This window comes from Sarcophilus harrisii, chromosome 1, assembly GCF_902635505.1.
Source record: "Sarcophilus harrisii chromosome 1, mSarHar1.11, whole genome shotgun sequence".
NCBI lineage: Eukaryota > Metazoa > Chordata > Mammalia > Dasyuromorphia > Dasyuridae > Sarcophilus > Sarcophilus harrisii.
The window spans coordinates 539336576-539352817 of NC_045426.1; the positions used below are offsets into that span (position 1 = coordinate 539336576).

At 34.0% G+C, this 16242-nt stretch overlaps 1 long non-coding RNA gene across 2 annotated transcripts in view; it reads right to left on the reverse strand.

Annotated features, from left to right (window-relative positions):
• Nucleotides 1–10658: 10658 nt before the first annotated feature.
• The window catches only part of LOC116420629, a 143296-nt gene continuing 137712 nt past the window's right edge, over nt 10659–16242 (reverse strand). For both annotated transcript variants that reach the window (XR_004231005.1, XR_004231006.1), the window contains one exon: nt 10659–12121. This is a non-coding gene — a long non-coding RNA (uncharacterized LOC116420629). The remainder of the gene's footprint in view (nt 12122–16242) is intronic.

Genomic DNA, 16242 nt, shown 5'->3' on the forward strand with positions numbered 1-16242 from the left:
GTCTATATATCAACATATACAAACAGACATATATACACACATGCTTTAGGGACAGCTTTTTCCTTTCTTTGTATCCCTAAGCACTTAGCTCCAGTAATCTTGGTCTATATCTACCCACTGGACCCAGATGTCTCTGGAGGAGAAAGTGAGACAAGCAACCTTGCATAGTCCTCACTCACTTAAATCCAATTCACTTGCATGTAATGGTATCACCTCCCTGATTGTCATGGCGGTCTTCTTGAAGGAAAAGCAGCAACAACAGAAACATATGTACACATATGTATGTATAAATTTTCAATTATATTACAAAAAACTGAAAATTTATATGAATTTTACTCTTTATATGAAACAACTCTCATTTTCGGGATACTTGCGATTAAAAAGAATAATTAAGTACCTAACAAATCTTTTCATTTTTGATGTCCTGAGAAGTTCGGCTACTTTTAATTTTGTGTCAGTATTTGAAAAAGAAGTGTTGATATTTATTACATGAGAGTTTATGCTTCTGAAATTATTACTTCTGAAGGAAGAACCAGAACTTTCACAAATAAAAACATTGTCCTCATGAAGCTGACAAAGGCTTTTGGTTAATTTTGGAAGGTGACCATTTGACATTCTAGAGAAATAGCCATCCTCAACCCAAACTCCAGACAGGCTTCCTCCATTCAGATTCTCCTGATCTAAACTAGAATATCCATTTCCTCCTATACTCTAATATTCACAGATGTGTCAGGCCATGAAGTAATCAAACAAATCCCCTCCAACCTCTATCCCAGCTTTCCTTCAACTACTGCTCCAAGCACCCTGATGACACCTACTGTGTATTAAAACTAGATTTGATTTCAAAGCCAGGGACTCATGAAAAGAGCAGAGGTCAGATCTCTTCAAAGTGTTCTTTAAGACATGATTAAAAAAGAAAAAAGTATTGTTCTTTCAGGTTTTTTCATAATTCTATTAATGCTTTCAAATGATTTTTCTTCTCTACTTTTGGTTTCTTTGGCCTCTGGAATAATCTCTCCTATTCTTATGGTGTAGAAAAGCATGTTTAGATGATACATTATGATAAAGGGAAAATAAAGAGGGCAGTTCTTACCCTCATCAAGCAAAGTAACTATGACAGGTTATAAGATCTGGGAACAGTTTAGTTCCCAAATTCACTTTTATGAAGTTATCAGGATTATGCTATATTCTTCCTATTAAATTACTTCTCTATTAGCAGTAACAATATTAAGGAAGTGAAGTCATTCTTATTCCATAACCACAAAACTTTTATAGTACACAGTGATAGTTTTCGTCAACTTTGGCTAAACTTTCACCATGAAGAATCAATTATTTCCTCCTTTAGCCTTCACAAAATTCCCATAACATTTTTTAAATCTTACTTTTTCAATGCTTCAGAGATTTTTGAGAATTATGGACTCTCCTTTTACTAACACAAATCTATAAGTTAGGAATAATGATAATGAATATCATTATTTTGTAATATATAGAATTAATTAATATAATAATAATCACCTTTAAGATTTATATAATATTTTAAGGTGTGAAAAATGCTTTACACATTTTGATCTTTATAACAATCCTTTAAGGTGAACACTTTTATTACCTCCAATGACACAGTTAGTGTCTGAGTCAGCTTTTAAAGTCAGACATGTCAGATATGTCAGAAAAGCACTCTACCTTATAAGTGACAAGACTCTTCAAAGTAAGGTAGGCTGGTTTTCATAAGAATTCAACGTATTCTCCAATTGATAAATGGCTAAATTTCAGATAAAGAAATTAAACCCATTTATAGTCATATGAAAAGTGCTCTAAATCATTATTGATCAGAGAAATGCAAATTAAGACAATTCTGAGGTACCACTACACAACTCTCAGAGTGGCTAAGATGACAGGAAAAGATAATGATGAATGTTGGAGGGGATATGGGAAAACTGGGACACTGATGCATTGTTGGTGGAGTTGTGAACTGATCTAACCATTCTGGAGAGCAAATTAGAACTGTACCCAAAGGGCTGTAAAACTCAGCATACCTTTTGATCTGTTAGTGCTTCTACTGGGCCTGTATCCCAAAGAAATCATAAAAAAGAGAAAAGGACCCACAGGTACAAAAATGTTTGTGGCAGCCTTTTTTGTAGTGACAAGGAACTGGAAACTGAGTGGATGCCCATCAGTTGGAGAATGGCTAAATAAGTTATGGTATATGAATGTTATGGAATATTATTGTTCTATTAGTAATGATCAGCAGGATGATTTCAGAGAGGCCTTATATGAACTTAGGCTGAGTTGAAGTAAGCATAACCAGGAGATCATTGTGTACAGCAAAAGCAAGATTATACAATGAACAATTCTGATGGATATGGCTCTTTTCAACAGCCAGATGATTCAGGGCAGTAAAAATAATTATCACAATGGTCTTGCACCCAGAGAGAGGACTATAGGACTGAGTGTGGATCACAATATAGTATTTTTACTTTTTTTTGTTTTTGTTTGCTTGCTCTATTTTCTTTCTCATTTTTTCTCTTTAATTTGATTTTTCTTGTGCAGCATAATTATGGAAATACATATAGAAGAATTATATGTTTAACATATATTGGATTACTTACCATCTAGCAAGGGGATGGAGGGAAAGGAGGAAAAAATTTTTGAAAAACAAAGTTTTGCAAGGGTGAATGCTGAAAATTATCTATGCATATGTTTTGAAAATAAAAAGCTTTAATAATAAATAAATAAAAAGAATTTTAAATTTCAAGATACATAAAAAGAAGATAAATTACTTTTTAAAATAAATGTATCATGAAAAATATATCAATGACAGCTAAGTAGCAAATTTAAGGATGAAAATTTACATACTTTTCTATTATATGCAGATTTTTGCAAATGTATGGACAAGTTGGAGGAAAATTCCACAAATGGTAGTGTTGATTAATTAAACAAGGAAACAGTCTAAAAGGAATGTTTATTTAAAATAGGTAAATTTTCAAAAAGACATGACATAAGATTTGTGGATTTTTTTCAATTCTTCCCCAATTGCCTCCACCAAAAAAAAAAAAAAAAAAAAAAAATCAATAAAAAGAACTTCAGATCTGTAGTCAAAAGAACCCGAGTTTCAATTCCAAATCAGCTAACTATTCTCTGTGTAACCTCAATCAAAACACAATCCTTTCTGATAGTGCCATTATTCTGAAATTGACAATTTAGTCTTAGCCTCACAATAGCTTGTGATGGTATTATCCCTATTTTATAGATATGGTAACAACTCAGAAAGATAAAATACCTTGAACAATAATTATACAACTTGTTAGAAGAGGTAGTTTCTGTCATTTATTCCTTCCCCCCCCCCCCATTCTCCCTATTTTATTCCTGCTCACCATAGCACACATGAGAAAAGGACCCTTATTAGACCATGCATTCTATCTTCACTTGTTGAAAATATTGTCCATGTTTCAACAACTAGTCTGGAAGCTCCCTCCCCTATGAAACCTTCCTGGATTCTTCTAGCCCAGGACTTCTTTAACTTTTTCCACTGGAGAAATGTTTATACCACCCTAGGTAAATAGGAATATAAAATAAGTTTACAAATCAAACTTTACTGATAACAAATCATAATTCCACTACCCCTACATTTACTTATACAATCCCATGAGGTCTCAACCCACAGTTTAAGAAGTTTTGCTCTAACCAAAAACCAATTTTCTTACATCTAGGACCCACTATAGCTCATAAGATTCTAATCTGCATTATAATTACTGCATATGTCATTTCCTTTTTTGTATAAAAATAAGGGTAAAGATTATAGTTTATTTCATCTTTCTATCTGTTACTTGAAATGCTTATGAATGGATGAATGATTTCATTCAACAGATGAAGGTCAGATTTCCTCACCCACTGATTCAAAATTCTCAAACTTAGAAAAATAAATTTTACTGTTGGAAATTTTGTTGTTTTCAAATGAATGTCTTAGTCATTTTGCTTTAGAGTATATAAGTATGTCTTTTTTACCTCTAATTCTAACTAGCCAGGGTTTCTTAATTTTTTACACCACAGAAATTTTTCTGCCACCCTAGGTATACTGGTATATAAAATAAATATACAAATCAAAAGTAGAAAATTAGAGGTAGGCAGGATATAGTTATCTGGATTTTTTTTCTTAATGGGATTGTTAAAATGTAACTTTTGAATAAAACACACCTATTTTAATCCATGGTACATAAGGATTTATTTGTGATAAATCAATGTGATCACTTCACTGAATCCTGATGTTCAATGCTTTCCAGACACACAGGAATTACAGATATTAAACTAAAGAGGGCAAAATTGAACTCTAACCACAAAACTAAATAATAAATAAAATAAAATAAATCACAGGTTCATAGTATTTAGAATGGGACAGAACCTCTGAAAAGAGACTGCTAGTGAGCTACCTCATTTCAAGAACTCAAGGAAAATGAGATGTAATTTGCCTAGTCATATAGTTTCCAAAATTTACTATTCTTTTTTCCCCTATACTATATGGTCTCCTAAAATGTTGTAATTGTTCATCATTTCAATCATGTTTGATTCTTCATAACTCCATTTGAAGTTTTCTTGGAATGGTTTGCCATTTCCTTCTCCAGCTTGTTTTGAAGATGAGGGCTTGAGGCAAATAAGGTTAAGCGACTTGTCTAAGGTCATACAGCTAGTAAATGTCTAAGTCCACAATTCAAACCAGAAAGATGAGTCTTCCTGACTTCAGGCCTGGTACTCTATTCACTGCACTATCCTAGCTGCCTTCTTCTATCTTCACACATTTCTTTGGATGTTCTAAAAAGATAGGTTGGGCAACATTATCTCAAAGTAGACACTTAAAGCTACCCAAAATTGTGGACATAGAACACAAGAACATTTTTATCAGTTTTTCAAAAAAACCAACATATTAACTAATACCTTGTCATTGGTTGTTACCTTATATTTTAAAAGCCCAATTACCCAAAGTCTTATAAGAAATCTGCTAAACTTCAAGGAACAACAATCCAACACAATTTGTTAGCTACAATAACATTTCTTCCCCTTGGGATGGAAGGAGAGAGTCTTTTTCTGCAGTATCACTTCCTTCTTCACTTTAATTGCCTCAAGTATTCATGTTTTCTTCTTTATTTCCTATTTGATCTTAATTTAAACTTTTTCTCCTTTTTCTAATTTCTAGAAACTTATTTTTTTTCTCCCTTGTCCCCAGGAAGCCAGCTAGTGTTTTCCTGTTTACTATCTGAAAGGTATAATCCTAGCTGTTCCCATTGTAGGGTGATGATAAAACACAGTTTGCAAAAAGCAAAGGAAAAAGGAGACCAGTTCAAGATTACTTGATCTGATAGAGTGGACCTGAATCTAAACTTGTTCAAAGAAAAAAAAATGGAAGAAAGAAAAGAAACCGGTTTCTCTTACTGTTCTATAGTAAGGACACTAGTCTGTCTAGACAAGGGTAACTTACACCACTAGCTGATACATGGAGGTGTGCACCAATCATGTGAGGAAGCCATGAACGCCCATGCACCTGCTCCAACGGTGGGAGTACAGCCTGTGGCTTTTCCTTGATTGATGTTGGTCTAACTGCTTCACAGTCTCTAGGGGTGAAGGGAAGTGGGCTCAGCTCAAAGCAGTTTGTGGCCCTAGTACTTCCACCTCACATCACATAAGGAATGGCAAGGTACAGAGAGATGTATGCATATGAAGATACCCTGTACCCACATCGACACTTTGAAAAAGTACCCAATCTTAAAATAAATTGAAAAAAAAAACCCTTTTAAAACCAAGAAATGAACCAAAGAAGGAAGCATCTGTCACTGACATGTTGAAAAACATAGATTGATGACAAGAAGATAGAAAATTACAAATGACCACTTATTACATTGGTTTAAGTTCTGTTGAATTACTTTGATCATTCTTGATTAGGCAAACTTTCTTCTCATCCAAAATCCAAAATGATTTTGTAATCATTAAGTAATGTATACAGCCTTAAACCTGCTTTAAATAAGTGTTTTAATCCAAGCTTTCCTTCCTTGCCTTAGAATTTTTGAAATAACATATTTGAATATTAGCATTTACCTTTTGTTCACATGCAAGCTATCCCTCCAACTAGATTGTTATTTCTCCTTCAAGGGCAAGAATTATGTCCCATATATCTTCATATCCATAGTTACTATAGCAGTAGACATATAAGCACTTAAAATGTTTACTAATAAAGTCTCCAATAATGGCTTGAGAGAAAATAATGATGAAAAATAAAACGAAGTTCCAAGCACCAATTTTAAAGATAATTGTCATAAAACTTTGCCTTTAAAATAAGTACAGATGTAAGATAAAGGCATATGAAATCACTTGTGGATATTATAAATCAATCTATACTAGTGCCAAATCATGGAACTTGGACAAATTCTCATAGAGAATAAGACCTAACAATTCTTTTTGCATGAACTTTAATATAAGACTAAGTTTGGGTGATTTTTGCAATATGGAAAACTAGACCAGCTTGTCTTTCACATACCACCTTGCTTGTCCAGTATAATCCCTTATCCTTTCCTTGGGCCCAATTTCCAGTGCTCTTATTGTTCTCTATTATCTCTTCTTATTTAATCCAACTGGATTCCAAGTCTAGAAGTATCTATGCAGTCCCCATTTAAATACAACTTTTTCATCAATTTTCCAAGCTTCCATATTAGAATAAAAGCAGTCTCAAAATAGTTTATCCTGCACATTAATATCTCCCAGGAATATTTGTTTTTTATTTTGTTTCTGAAGGCAAAACATGTAATTCAAAGTAATGATTTTTTAATAGTTAAGTCACAGAATAGTAGGAGACATTTTAAAAGTAAAATGGATCCCCTTCTGGCACCCTTTAAATCATACCACACCTGTATACAAGTAAAGCAAATACTAGTTATGAAGCAAAAGAAACTCACTTCATTAAAATATTTTCCATTTCTTCTATTCAAGAATCTTCCTCCTTAATGGTAATATTCATTTATTCAAGATGAATTTAATATAAGTCATGATTCTAATGTTTAAACACAAAATCGGGCACATAGAAACATCTGGTTTGATTTTCTGCTTTATAATCAACATTCAAAATACTCCTTATCTTTCATATATCTTCCCTTATTCCCTCATCCCCCAAAATGTCTTTAGCCTGTAACATTTTAGAACACTTTTTAAAACCCTTTTCAAGAAGAATTTAAGGAAGATACAAACATAACTGTTTCCCAGTAACAGTTTCCTAGTTAACAAATTAAGGTTATCCTAAGAAAAATGAGCTACATTATACATTCTTTTTTGAAATGGTTATCTTTTTACATCACAAAACAAAATAATAGGATTTAGTTAACTTCCATACCTGAAGCAAACAAATTTTATGCTTAAACATAAGTAAAATAAAAGAAAATATATGAAAAGAACTGTATTTCATAATTTCATTTGTAAAATCTAAGAAGCAACCTGATCTGGAAAGGCAGCCAAATGGAAGCTGGCAGTCTTTGGATGAAAGTCAGAGGTTGGGCATGAGAGGGGGGAAAGGTGCCACTTGAGTATGCTAATATGGAAATTATGTCCTTTGAAATTTCAGTGAATCTGCATGCACAAATTACTGATAGGCTGTCATACACAAAATAGAATCACAAGCTCAATGGAAACTAAATTTAAGGAAAAATAAAAAAGGCTACTCATATTGATGTTTCTGCTTCTATACTTTCAAACTTTCTATCACAACCCTTCTCAGATCATGTTACTTATATTTCAATCTGCTAATTCATCTTTTTTGCATAAAATCTTAACAGTTGAGTAAGGTCAAAACTCTTGTTTGTCATGCAAGGCCCTAAAAAATTTGGTTCTGCTCTACTTTTTAAAACTGTTCTAATACTATTACCTTCTTTGTGTTCAATATTCCAACCAATTAGAACTACTCACCAACCAATTAGAGCTATTATCCCAATGTTTTCCTCTCTATGAGCCTTGGCTTATTTTTTTCCCATTGTTTAGAACACAACTCAGATTTCACCTTTGTTGAAAGGTTTTTCTACTTGGTAATGAACTTGTCCTAACTCAGACCACACAGAAATTTTCTTATTTCTCTCTTGTGCATTCACTATGAATCATCTGGAAATTAGCTATGAAGAGGGCTGTGTCTACTAATCACCTCCATAGGGTTGTTCAAGAAAAATCCTTCAGAGCCTTTAAATTGTTATTTAATATCAAAACCTGAATGTCTGAAATAGACCAAGAATATTGATTCTGGAATCAGAGAATCTGAGTTAAAATCTCACCTCTGTCACTTAGCACCTCTGAGTACTTTAGTCATGTACTTAACCCTGCTGGGCCTGTTTCCTCATTGGTAAAATGAGGGGTTTGTTTTCAATGGCCTCTCATATCCTTCCCAGCTCTAAATTCGTGATTCAAATTCAATGATGACATGTTCATAGTAATGGTATTTACATCAAAGACTTCCTGTAGCCCTAATATTCTAGCACTCTTCAAAAACTCTGATTAGTGTCACCCACATTTAGGAAAAAAATATAAGAGCAATAAATAATTTTGGTCTTCTTCAAAAAAAATTTAAATGTTTTGAAAATCTGTAACTACCTTAGTGAGGGCATTGCCTGCCACAATGCATTTCTATACTCAATAGATGGTTTTGAGTAGCTTTGGTTGAAGAACTCTTCACCTGGTGGCCTCCCTAGGATAAAGCACTGTGAATCTAGTCTATCAGTAGGCTTACAGTCAAAGGCCTTCCAGATTGTCAGGGCTTGCCAGAACTCGAGCTCCACTGGCATAGCCCTCATGAACCCAGGCTCACCTCCATGCTGGGATGAGGCATCAGAAGATGATGTCAGTTAAACAGCCACATGTGATGATATTAAAAATCATCTCATTTTGCACTTTCAAACCCTGCAACTGAGCAATATCTAACACAGCAGATGAAAAACAATAGTATGTGTAATAGGAAAATTATGAGTGAGAGACAGACAACTGAGTGAGAGAGGTAGACATGGAAACAGACATAACAAAAGAAAGAGAGAGAGAGACAAAGAAAGAAAGAAAGAAAGAGAGAGAGAAAGAGAGAAAGAAAGAGTAAGAGAATGAAAGAGAGAAATAAAGAAAGAGAGAGGGAGAAAGAAAGAGAGAGAAAGAGAAAGAAAGACAGAGAGAGAAAGAGAGAGAGGAAGAAAGAAACAAAGAGAGAGGAAGAAAGAAAGATAGACACATAGAGGCAAAGAGAATGCAAAAAAAGACATAGAGAATGAGTAAGAAAGAAAAAAGTACAAAAGAGGACAGAAAGTGAGTGAGTGAGACAGGGATAAAAAGTGAAAGATAGGGGGCAGCTAGGTGGTGCAATGGATAAAGCACCAGCCCTGAAGTCAGGAGGACCTGAGTTCAATTCTGACCTCAGACACTTAACACTTCCTAGCTGTGTGACCCTGGGCAAGTCACTTAACCCCAATTGTCTCAACCAAAAAAAATAGTGAGAGATAGATGGAGAGAAAGAAACAGAGAGCTAGTGAAAGAGTGAAATGGATAACAAGAGAGACAGAGTGGGAGAAATAAGCAGTGAAACAGAAAGTAAGAAACAATCATAAAGAGAAAGAGTAAGAAAGAGAGTCAGAGTGATAGACACACAGAAAAAGGTCTTGAGTAAGATAATTCTACAATTTGTCAGCTCCACAAACCATTGACAATTCTGCAAAGGTAAATCACAAAAACCAAAATGCCTAGAGGAGCAACATTATCCCTTTGACCTTCTTTGCCTGTCTTTCCCCTTCAAGTGTGATGATTTGGCAGTGCCAGAACTCTTCTGAGAAGAGTCAAGATGCACTGTGCCAGCCCCAGCTGTTCCAATCTTAGCCCAATCTGTTCTGTACAGTTAGCTATGTTATAATAATAACATGGCTACAACATCACCTTCCTTTGCTACAAAGATCATTCCCTATCCCTTTGAGAGGAATGGTACCAAAGAGAGTGCCTGAAGCATAATAAATAAAAGTCCCTGAGTAACATTGCTCAAAAAAGGCAAGATTGTGACAAAACAGCCATTTGACATGTTCTCTTGCCAGTGAGAGAGGAAGAAAATAAGTAGTATAGAAAGAAAGAGATGGAGGAGAGGGAGTAGAGAAAGGGAGAATTAGGGGAGAAAGGAAAAATTGGGGAAGGGTAAACATACATGTGCATGCAAAAAGGATGGAAGGAAAGAAAGGGATAGGAGGAGAATAAATAAAAGTAGTAACCAAGAAAACAAATAATGCCATAGTGATGCAGAAGTTGGCATGAATCAACATGTTCATTATCTTTACAATTCTGACACAGAGAAGGAAACAAACTTTGCAATAAATAATGAGAACTATTAAACTATTAAAAAATAAAACATAATCCCATGCAAGGGCTTGGGAAATTTTATTCTTCCACTTCTGGAGATTCATTTCTGCATCCAGTAACATGTCTGACTTGCCATGTACAAGGGTCTTTAGTTACATGGTTCAAGAGAACATCACTTTTTTTTCATTCTTCACACATGACCTTACTTCTGTTATTTCCTTCCTTTTTATATACATATAAATATACATAAACCTAATGTATTTATACATAATATATGTATAATATACATATATATATAAATTGTTTTTTTTTCAACACAACCTGACAGTATTATTTTTGTATTTTGGTATTTTTCCTTATCCTCTTTTCCCAATAGGTTGGCAAACACCAACTAGCAAGCTGGAGCCAAATTCATATCACTGGTCTCTTTTCAAAATCTCTATCACTTTTTTGGAACAACAAAATTAAGTATTTGGGATAAAAAGACTTAAGTCTTCAAGATATAGTCCCTACCATGATAATTCAAGATTGAAAATCCCTATTATTTTACTTAATCCACTAAAAAAATTTAACACTGATCCAAAATCAGAAACTTTCAAATTTTAAACAACTGATAGTCAAATGACAAAATGTCTTCTGAGACATCTTGGGATTCAGACTACTTCTAAAGATCCAAGAAAGACTAGGGAAAGTACTAAGAAGCAGACAATTGATTTGCATTCTACACTTAACGAATTCTTTTCCTTTTATCCCATTTCATTCAGAAAATAGTCTTTGAAGATATCTCAGACTGCATTTAATGCTGTTTTGAATAAACAGTATTTCATACAATCTATGTTGCTTGTGGAGGAGTAGCTAAACTAGGTTTCTAAAATGCCATTCAGATTTGAAAACCCTTTCATGCTGCAATTACAATAATTATTCTTGCTCCATTTAGTGATAAGATTTAACTGAAAAATCTGAGTAAGGAGGGGAGCAAAGGCTAAATCATATATCACACTGGAATCTTGCTGTAGCATTACTTGACTACTGATCAGAATTCATTATAAGTCAAGGCAGTCATGGAGTCTATCCAAGGGAATTTACTTATTTAAGTAGCAAAAGTACACATTATGAAGGAGTTCATTTGCACAGTGGCGCCATGGTATGAACCCCAATGACTGGTATAGTGAGATTTCCCTCCACCCTTCTCCATGAATAAATCAGTGAAATCCTAACCCAGACTGAACCTAAGGAAACACAGACACACACATACACACACATACATACATATACACACACCCCACGTGCAAACAATGGAAACGTATAACTCTTTGGAAAATCTCTTGTTCTTTTCCCAAATCAACTGAAACCAGCTTATGAAAAAGCCATGAATTAACCCTTTGCTAAAAGGAGACAAATGACTGCAATCCCATCAACCACACCTGCAGACTAATTACCAGTCTTTGATGTGTTCTCTCTTTCCCTAGCCAAAAAGCTCAGTGGAGTCATCCTGACATTTAAAGTGCAAGGTAAAAATAATTCATCGTGAGGTAATTTAGTGTAAGCTCAGGTCATGTCTCAATCTTGCCAAACAAATCTAAATGCCAGGGATCCTTTCCTGTTGCCTTTAGACTTCAGACAGATGTGGTTGCTCACCTGGTTGGCTCCCTTCCTCCTATTGATCCTTGCTTATTTCCTTTAGGTTTTAAGTGTGTGTGGCAGGCTGGGAGAGAAGTCTGACATACTCAGCCTCTTTGGCTGCTCCCAGCTCCTTCCTGGCAGTCACACTTGGCCTTGATAGCTCCTGGGAAGAAAAAGAAAAAAAATAGTAATAGCTAACATTTATATAGAGCTTTAAAGTATAATATTCAGCAGGCAAGGATAGATCTGTGACTTCCAGCCAGAGTAAATATGGCCTGCCCTATCAGAAGAGCAGAAATACTCTTTGAAGTCTAGACCAGGTCTCACCATCATAGACTCACCCCAATCCAGTGTTAATAGTGAACCATATCAACCGCATTTATTGAATGTTGGTATAAAACAACAAAGGAACATTGTGAAACTTTGTAAGATCAGGAGTTGTGTCCTAGCCAAACTATATCTCCTCTAGATGTATTTTACACATAGTAGGCACTTAATCAAAGTTAGTTGAAAATATAAAGATGAGAATGGATTGAGAAAGGTTTCTACCTCATGATAAATATATATATATATATATATGTATATATATATATGTGTGTGTGTGTGTGTGAGTGTACAAATGTACACACACATACACATACACAGACATATACCTATGTACCTATATTCATCTATCTTTCTGTGTGTCTGTCTATCTACCCTGTTCTGGTGGTTAGCTAGGTGGTTTAAGGATAAAACACTGAGTCTGGATCCAGGAAGACCTGATTTTTTTTTAAAATCCAGTCTAAGACATTTACTAACTATGTGATTCTGGGGCAAATCATTTAAACTCTACCTCAATTTCCTCAACTGCAAAATTGGGGTTGTAATAATATCTACCCCAGAGAGTTGACGAAAGAATCAAATGAGATATTTATAAAGTCAGAGCATAGTGCCTGGCACATAGTAGCCTCTTTATTAGTGGTAATTCCTTTCCCCACTTAACTCTACCCGAATAAAATTCAGAGTACTAGTATAAAATTTGTGTCACTAATTTATTGTTATATAAATTAACATTTAATTCAAAGAAAAAAATCTGATGTTATATTTTTGTAAATCAATGCCAGTAAATTTTCTCCTTCAGGGTGAGGGAAAAAGATAAGCTAGAGATATTAATTTAAGGTAGTGGTGGGGGAATGATCATGGAGAAGGAAAAGATATTGGATATATTTCTTTCTAGGTCAATCAAAGAGGTTCTTCCTAGTCGTAACTCTACAACCCCAAGAACAGAAAACACTTAAATCTACTAAATAAAGATAATACATTGAACAATTTCATGTTAAAGATAACTTCCTATGGCCCCTGAATATTTTTGAAGCAAATGTTTAAGAAAATTTCTTAGAAGTGGATAGGAAAAGTATTAGTTGGAATGGCTAAGAAGAATGCAGAAGCACAATGGTCCAGACAGAAAGAGGGATTTCTAAAGGATACCATTTATAGGATTCAACAGAACATGTTGGGAAAAAGTAAATCATTCAAGCACATATTTGTTCCTAAGAGATAAAATCTTGTCACCAACTTACAACTACTGTATATAATGAATTTTGATTTATGCAATCCAGATTTGTATACAAAAAACAAATTAAGAAAAAAAAGCATTTAATAAAAAATGGTGGGGGGGCTGGTAGATATTTTTCTTTGTTTGCCTGCCAAGAATGGCGTATGTGTTACTCAAGTGATTTTTTTGGGGACCAATAATAGTTGATCATAATATCTCTGGATCATCCTCTAGTTTTCCTCAATCAGAACACTGAAAAACTGTTTTTAAGTTTCAGCTATATTTTTAAGTGACCTGATAAGCTTTTTTTCTATCACTATCATGTTTGGGGAACCAATTTATTTTGGTAAACAAGTTTAGCACTGGCATTTATTTACTCCATTCTAGTCATCAATAGTAGGGCACTATCTTATTATCAATATGAGTGTGCTTCTTCTATGACAGTAATAAAGCATTGTTAAGTTCACTCTGCCTCATGAACCTTCTTATTCACCAAATTTAGAGCAATGAGTCCTCAAGTTAGTGTTCCTTGAGGCCATAAACTCACACCTGTGCACTTAAGCCCTTCAGAAACAAAATGACCCCCTAATTTTAGTCATAACATTTGGAGACTAGGCATATTTTGTTAATGTTAAGAACATATTTTCCAAGTAAATATGATGGCACTCATTTTATAGTTTGCCATACTAGAAAAATAATGAACACTATTTATCAGCAGTTACCTGTCAATTATAGACCTCATGTTGTTTGTGGGGTTTGTGATTTACTGCAAGAAAAACATTGATTTCCCTAATGATGGTGGAAAATTCTGCTGAATTTTGTATAATGTAATTGAAAGGACAGTAAATCAAAATCATAAAATATCCTTCATACTTATCTTAGCTCTCTCAAAGTTTCAACAAACTTTGTGTTGTCATATCATATAATTTTATGAGCTTCTCAAGACCTGCAAATGATTCAAGTGCAAAGCAATACCCCAATACATAACACCTAATTAAGCAATTTGGGTTCCTTTTAAAGAATAGTAATACTGAGGTATAGTCCTTATGGAGAAAGGCTGGTGAAGAATGTGGAATGAAGAAGTGTTATTAATAGATGACTAGTAATGGTATGTTACTGTTGCCTGGAACAGCAGATGAGTATTCTTTGACCAAAGTAGGATTTTAAGAAAATAGTATTACCTTTAGAAAAATTAAAAGAAAATGCCACAAACGAGCATTTCAATTGTATATCTTTGCTGGTGTCATAAATTCAGTATGAAGGATGGGTCAGTTGTTTTCACTCATTTCTGACTCTTCATGACCCCATTTGGGATTTTCTTAGCAAAGGTACTCAAGGGTTTATGCTTTTTCCTTTTTCAGCTAATTTTACAACTGAAGAAACTGAGACAAAGAGGGTTAGGTGGTTTGTCCAAAGTCACACAGCTAATGTCTGAGGCCAGATTTGAACTCGGGAAGATGAATATCCCCACTCTAAGCCTAGCACTCTAATCAATGTGCCACCTGGGTGGACTAGGAAAAAAAATACCACCCATTCAGAAACTAGAAGGCAGAATGATAAAACTTTTGTGTACTATTTGGTTGAGTTTCCTAGTTTCTACTTCCCCACTTATAATAATGGGATTCAGCTCCTCTTCAGAAATTATAAATGGAAAGGCAATTAGAAGTCATTTAGTTCAACCCTTTCATTTCACAGATGAGAAACCTGAGACCTGATGAAAAAAAGTCACTTGTCTAAGGTCACAAAACTATTTAGTGGTCATAGGAGGACCAGAACTGGAATCTGTATATCTTCAGTCCCTAATTCCTTATACAAAAATTGTGCTGATGAGATAAAGACACAAAAACAGTTTTGAAATTTTGATAAAATGATTATTACATAGTAAAGATACAAAATCATGGAAGTTTTTACTTTATAATTCAGTCTTAATTTTTCCCCAGATCAAGAATTTTAAAAAGAAGAAAAGAGGAGGGGTAGCTAATTGTGTTTGCCTATTTTCTCCTAGCCTTAAAGAGTAAAAGATCCTGAAGAATGGGCATATTCAAATGTGAAGAAGCATATATGACCAAATAGGAAAGATAAATAAACTTTTAGAAACCAGCATAGGGACTGTGGTAGCATCATAAATCAGTCATGAAGCTCTAGTCACTTTCACCCTATTGTGTATATTTCCTTTAGTTGCACTATTAATTCTTCCCTAAGGTTTATTTTTCCATCATCCTACATTCAGACTGATATATAAAATTATACACAGGTATAAGGACCCTTGAATTCTCCTAAATTTTATGGGAACTATGCCTACTTTAAACTGTTTTCCTGAAGGAACTACCAACAAAAATTACTCCCTTCTCTTCCCCCACACCTTTTGAAACACTTTATTCTCTCCTAGACTTTTTTTAAACTACATGTGATACTATATTTCACAAGTTCAGCATTCAAAATTGATCATGAATAACAACTAATGGAAAAATATGCCAAGTTTAGCAATGCACTGGGGATAACAAGATAAAATCATGAAATAGTTCTGATTCTTCAGGAATTTACATTTTATCATGGAAAACAACATACCATATGAGTACATACAAAATAAATTCAATATAATTTGGAGTGGGTAAAGTAAAGACTTCCTATAAAAGTAGCACATGAGTAAAGTTTTTTTAATATATTTTTAAAAATTTTTATTGAAATTTTTATTTTCAAAACACATATAAGGATAATTTTTTAACAATGACCCTTGAAAACCTTTG